We start from the raw sequence: 7,489 nt of genomic DNA on the forward strand, positions 1-7,489 counted from the left end.
ATTTTGCATATAAAAAATTTAAAATGGAATGAAGACACACGTGCGTGACGTGGCGAAGAATGGAGACCCCTCTTGGTTGGTCAGTACTAAGTAGATTATATTAAATAATAAATAATAAATATATATTATAATGTTAAATTTTTGATTAATTAAGTGTATAATTGGAGTTAGGATCCAATTAAAAGTGTTTAATGTTATTAAAAATTTTATTTTTGAAAAAAATAGTATATTTGATTAAATAATATTTACTTCAATTATTATGTTCTAAGAATATCTATAATAAATTAGTAATTATATATAATAAATTGTTGAACATTAGTACATTACTTAATTAAATGATTAGATATTTAATTAATTATAATATTATAGTATGACAACTTATGGTATATTAAAAAAAGGAAGTGTTTTGTAATCAAACTTAAATTAATGACATAGAACAAACTTAGAGTCATACTAATTATTTAATTGAATATTCATAAATCATATTAATATTAATATTTAATTTGATTCTTTTGTCACAATTAATGTTAATTTAACTTATGGGGAAATTCAAAAACTTCATTTTCACTCTAGTAATTATAATATTATATAATATTTGTATTTTTGGATAATAAAGTTCACTAAAGTTTAATTCCCTAAATCAATTCCACAACTATACTTGGATGTAAAATTTTATAATTTATATATAAAAAATATATTTCCAAAAACATTTGAAATACAATATCAAATATACCCCTGTTCATGCCACATTTGAAGAAATAGTATAAAACAATGGGGGGTCCAAGAAATTTACATTTACAAATCAAAACACCCAATTCGATTAACATTTGGGGAAAATTGAATTGGGTGTTTTGATTTTTTCGTACTCTATTTCACCGTTCTCTTCTGTCTCCTCTCTTATCCTGTCGTTCGTCGTCAAATCTGTCGCCTAGTCTGCCATTCTCTTTGACGAAGGTAATAGCGAGGACCAACCGGTGTTGCTAAAACTTCAATTGCTACTTCTCCGAGGGATACTTGCCGTTGAAGGTGGGTGGTTTGATGTTGGTAATACTTGTTTTTGTGTTAGTGTTTTTATATACTTCCAGCAATGTCGATACTCCTGATAATGATGATCTGATGTTTACTTTCAGGTGACATTCCACCGGACCACCGCCATTACTCTCGAGTCTCAACAATGCGCATCGACCAACGGTATAACAAGAATGTTATTCTGCTCTGGATTTTAAATTTTGTTGATGGATCTGTAACATTCAATTTCAATTGAATCTACAAAAAATACAATTGAATGAGAAAAATGAATAAAGCACTTTTAAATGCTTAGGAAGTTTAAGCATTATTGGTTGGGAGAGCACATTTTATGTGAATATAGTTGTTCAATTGAGGTAGTGTGGCATTGATCATATGTGCCTTTCCCGCTGGTGGGGTGAGTGATTTTTGTATGGGTTGTGTTTTCTGTTTTCAGTACTTAAAATGTTTGTTGTAGCAATGAGCCCTGAATTTCATAATGTTGGTTGCTTTTTTGCCATTGTGCTTGTGCATAAGAATGGACCGAATGGTGTTGCATTGTTGCTTACATACCATGTTGTTGGGTGTGAGTATGCGTATGTGATTATTAAGAAGTTGCTGGAAATTGCTTACTGAATGGTGTTGCATTGTTGCTTATATAACATGTTGCTGGAAACCAAAAACAAAGCTTGCAACTGCTGCAAATTGGGTCTCTCAATGTGGTTTTGTTTAGATTTGAGGCCTCTATTAGTTTAATGTTTCTGTAATTATGTATCTATTATTCGGATAAATAAAATCAACCCAATGATTGTGTTTGCCATAAGATTAATTGTAGTCTTGTTAATACTAAAATATTATCCTTTTATTGTATACATGTTCTTAATTAGTTGAAGTAAATCTCAATTATTAATCTTTAATCATAGGATTTGATGAGAACACAACCGCAATGCTCAATAAAAATGCTATTTGTTAACACTCGACATCATCTTTAAGTAATTGGAAAATTACACTGATATATTGAAATGAAAATGATGGCCAAACAAACTGAATACAGGAAATAACAATGACAGAAAAATAAAATGGGTGACTAGCACTTCGAGGGGCTAGTGGCCTCCAACAATAATTCCAGATTTCCTCATACCATAGCTAGCTATTTCCCCCCCTTATATACAACTAAAATCACACTTTTCGCACTCCTTTGTGTGGAGATTCCACCTAAGTAACTCTAATATGAATTTCCTTTATTGGCCATTCTAACTGAATTTCCCTGGCTGCCCTTTCCCTTATTCTTCTTGAACAGCTTAATTATAGGAGGCCTATCAACACCACACCAACACCCCACACCACCCCGTGCAACCCCCTCACCCCCCCAACGTCCTGCCATTTAATCAGAACTTCCAAAGAGCCATCCAACAGTTGGCGAGTGGAGAGGACAGTTTCATGTTGCGCTTGAAGCTCCAAGTCGTTAGTCAGAAAAGAGGGAAGATGTTGGATAGGTACTGAAGAATGAAGACTCTGTTCAAGTTGGGAAACATGAAACACCGGGTGGATACGAGAAGTAAGGGGAAGGTCCAATCGATAAGCCACTTGACCCACCCTGTCTAACACCTTAAAGGGGCCATAAAAGCGAGGGCTTAGCTTCTCATTGAGCTTCCTAGCTAAAGACCGAAACCGATACGGCTAGAGCTTTAAGTATACTAAATCCCCAGATTGAAAAGAGACATCCTTGCAGTGTGAATCTACAGACTGCTTCATTTGATCTTGGGCTACAGCCAAATTATGCTTGAGCTCTTCCAATATGGCATTTCTGTCCCTAATCTATCGGTTGACATCTTCCACCAAGGAGGGACAGTCAGTGAGCTTTAAAAGAATGGGAGGATCCTTGCCATATAGAGCCTTGAAGGGGGTCATTTTGGTGGAGCTGTGGTACGTAGTGTTGTACTAAGACTCAGCCCACGCTAACCATTTGGGCCACTACAAGGGTTGGGAGTTGCAAAAACAGCGGAGGTAGGCCTCTAACCACCGATTAACCACCACCGTTTGCCCATATATTTGGGGATGATAGGCGGAGCTAAATTTAAGAGATGTTCTCGCTGATTTAAACAATTCTTGCCAAAACTGGCTCATGAATACCCTGTCGCGATCAGAAATAATAGATTGTGGGAAGCCATGAAGTTTGACCACCTCACGCATAAACACATTAGTGACATCTTTGGCGGTGTAAGGATGGGCTAATAAGAGGAAGTGAGAGTATTTCGTGAGGCAATCGACCACCACAAAAATAGTATCATAACCTTTGGCCCTAGGCAACTCACTTATGAAGTCCATTGAAAGATCATCAAACACTTGGGTTGGGATACGAAGGGGTTGTAACAACCTTGGCGGTCTGAGTGAAGAGTGCTTGTTAACTTGGCAAGTGACACATGTTTGAACAAGTTTCAGCGCATCTCGTCTAGTACCCTCCCAAAACACAATAGCAACTATTCTTTTATAAGTCCGAAAGAAGCCAGAGTGGCCACCATTAGGACTATAATGAAATTCCTCTAGTAACTTAGGAATGAATGTTGAGTTTTTAGAGAGTACCAACCTGTTCTTAAACAATAAACAACCTTTACGGAGTTGGTAGTGAGGGTGACTACTGGGGTCGAAAAGGAGGTCCTGAAAAATGACTTGTAACTTCAGATCAACTTGCGCTTCAGTGGCTAACGCATTATAATCAGCAAATTGAACCATGGTAATGGCAGTGAGTTCCCTTGTGTCCTCTCGACGGGATAAAGCATCAGCCACTTTGTTAGAATTGCCTGGAAAGTAGTGAATCCCAAATGAGTATCCCATGAGCTTTGAAATCCACTTGCTGTTCCGGCGTTTTAACCCTTTGGTCTGTAAGAAATTGCAAGCTTCGCTGGTCCGTCTTGATGATAAATTTGCGGCCAATGAGATAATGACTCCATTTACGGACGGCAAAGACAATAGCCATAAGTTCTCGTTCGTAGATTGAGTTAAGCAGAGATTGAAGTGAGAAAGCCTTACTAATGAAAGCAATAGGCTTAGCATTCTGAACTAAAACAGTACCCATTCTAGCCCCTGAAGCATCTGTCTGAATTTCAAATGGAAGCTCAAAATTGGGTATTGTCAAGACGGGAACAATAGTCATGGCAGTCTTAAGATTGTTAAATGCCCGTTTAGCTTCATCACCCCAACTAAAGTTATCTTTTTTAAACAATTGGGTAAGTGGCTGAGTGATGGAACCATAACCTTTCACAAATTGCCAGTAATACCCCGTAAGCCCCAAAAACCCTCTCAAACTTTTCACATTGTGCGGTACAGGCCAAGATATCATCGATTCAATCTTCTACGGACCAGTATCCACCCCGTTGGCTGAGATTAAGTGACCCAGATATTCTAACTTATATTGAGCAAATAGGCATTTCTTTTGATTGACCACCAATGCATTATCTTGAAAGCTTGCCGCAAATGGTGAATATGGGTAGTCATGTCAAGGCTGTAGATGAAAATATCGTCAAAAAAAAAACCAAAATGAACTTCCGTAATAATGGTCGAAAAATCGTATTCATGAGGGCCTAGAAGGTGGATGGTGCATTCGTTAACTCGAAGGGCATCATCAAGAACTCATAATGGCCTTCGTGGGTGCGGAAGGCTGTCTTTGGAATGTCCTCCTCTTTAAATCGAATTTGATGATACCCGAACTTTAAATCTAACTTAGAAAATACTGTAGTCCTTGCCAGCTCATCCAGCAACTCTTCAATGGATGGAATAGGGAACTTGTTGGGTATGGTAATGCTGTTTAAGGCTCTAAAGTCAACACGGAATCGTCAACTCCTATTCTTTTTCTTAACTAACAACACGGGGCTGGCATAAGGGATTGTGCTAGGTTGGATAATTCCCCGCATCCATCATTTCCCCAACTAATCTCTCAATCTCATTCTTTTGGAGGTAAGGGTATTTTTATTGTCTAATGTTGGGTGGGTTGGCTCCAGGTGGAAGGGTGATGGCATAGTCTAGTTTTCTACGGGGAGAGAGCCTAACAGTTTGGTTAAAAACTTAGGCGAAATCATTCAACACCTCAACCACCACAGGTTCCAATTTTCCTTCTTCCTGACTATCCTTGACCTCTATTGAACTGCATTCCACCAAGTATCCATCCCTCTACATTGGTCAAATCCTAAGTTAGGTTTTCAGAGAAACTACTGCCTTAACAAGTGAAGGATCACCCTTGAGTATCACCTGCTTCCCTCCCTTAGCAAACACCATAGTTAACTTGCCCCAATTGGAATAAACATCTCCCAAGGTGCTTAACCAAGCAATTCTTAGGACCACATCGGCCCCACCCAATTGAAATGGAAAAAAATCTTGTTGAACTTCCATCCCTTGCATTTCTAACTTCACATCTCTATAGATCCCTTCACCCTTGATTCTGAACCCATTACTCATCATGACCCCAAAAGACTTAGCTTCATCACTTGGAATTTCCAATTTTTGCACTAAGGCATATGAGATAAAATTGTGTGAGGCTCCGCTATCCACTAACACAACTACCTTCTCTCTCCCAATCTGTCCCCGAAGCTTCATGGTTCGATCCGATGTAATGCCAACAATTGAGTTCATGGATAGAGATAGAGGATTACCTTCCGCAGTGATTTCTGCCTCTGGCTCACTCACGGGTTATCCTCTGTCAGACTCATCGTTGTCAAGCAGCAATACAACCTGGAGAGATTGACTCTTACACCTATGATTGGGATCAAATTTCTCGTCACACCGGAAACAAAGTCCCCTTTCTTGTTTATATTGCAAATCAACCTCTGTTAATCACCAAAATCCGTCATTTCGGGGTGGGGTTGTTGTTCCTTCCATCGGTTTTTCTCCCTTGTCCCACACATGAGTACTCTGTCCTGGTTTAGTGGCTTTGATTGTCGTATTCCACCAATTTAGACGACCCAGATCTGGAGAAGAAGAGACCCGATTGTAACTCTTGGGTTTGCCTGTTTGGGCTTTGGAAAACCTAGGCTTAGTTTTGTCTAGGACCCAATTCTTTTCTTCTATTCGATGGGTCTGGTCAATGAGTTCAAACAAACTTTTGGACTTACTCAGCCTTAGTTCAGCCCGTACTCTTCTCTAAGGCCATTTGCAAATATGCCCATTAGGAGATCTTCTCCTAACTCACGTAGAGAAGCTGAGAGTTCTTCAAAATGTTCGCGATATTTAGTCACAGTCCTAGTTTCCCTCAACGCCACCTATGCTTCATAAGCAAACCCTTTTATACGATGGTCGGAATTATTTGACTAGCGCCGATTTGAAAGAGCTCCAAGAAGTTATTGGCGACTGGGATTCGACCCATTGATACCAGTTTAAGGCTCAACCCTCCATACACACTGCCGTAGCTTGCACTTTCTCTTCTTCCTCATAACGATTGACCATTAATTACCGATCAGCTTTGAAGGTCCATCCAAAAGGATCATCTCCGTTAAATATCGGCAACTCCAATTTGCGAATCCTCTTGTCCTCCTTCTCATTATCACCGCTGTGTTTTTGTTCAAGTTCCTTGTGTCAGCTAGAATTCTGATTCTCCGTCGACGAGGATGATTTCTCCTTCTCCCGATATCGTTTCTTATCCCTTTCTTCCCTCATACGCATTAATTCGCGCATCTCCGTTAAATATTCTTTAACACTTCCGAAGTCAGTCTTCATCGTGTCCATGATTTCTTTCACTGTTTTCATTTCCTTTTCAATGTTATCAATTCTATTCTCCATCTTGGATTTTACCATTCCCCAACTTGGCTCTGATACCAATTTGATGAGAACACAACCGCAATGCTCAATAAAAATGCTATTTGTTAACACTTGGCATCACCTCTAAGTAGCTGGAAAATTATACTGATATATTGAAATGAAAATGATGGCCAAACAAACTGAATACAGGAAATAACAATGACAGAAAAATAAAAGGGGTGACTAGCACTTCGAGGGCTAATGGCCTCCAACAATAATTCCAGATTTCCTCATACCATAGCCAACTATTTCCCCCCTTTATATACAATTAAAATCACACTCTTCGCACTCCCTTACGTGGAGATTCCACCTAACTAATTCTAATATGAATTTCCCTTACTGCCCATTCTAACTGAATTTCCCTTACTGCCCATCTAACTGAATTTCCCTAGTTGCCCTTTCACTTCTTCTTCTTGTACATCTTAATTATAGGAGGCCTATTAGGATTAATCATGTAATCTTTGTAGGAACAATGTCATCAACTAGAGAAAACATTGAGTTTTAGGAATCGCCAATTATTGTTGTAGATTCAACTTCAAATAGGCCTTCACAGCCTAAGCCAAATGTCAAGTCCGAGGTGTGGCAACATTTTTAGAAGATCGTTAATGAGAGAACCAACAAGATTGAGCGGACAAAGTGCATGTATTGTGATAAGATCTTGATGTACAATGTGGCTAATGACACTTCTTCGATGCGC

Source organism: Pistacia vera, unplaced genomic scaffold, assembly GCF_008641045.1.
Source record: "Pistacia vera cultivar Batoury unplaced genomic scaffold, PisVer_v2 Contig498, whole genome shotgun sequence".
Taxonomy (NCBI): domain Eukaryota; kingdom Viridiplantae; phylum Streptophyta; class Magnoliopsida; order Sapindales; family Anacardiaceae; genus Pistacia; species Pistacia vera.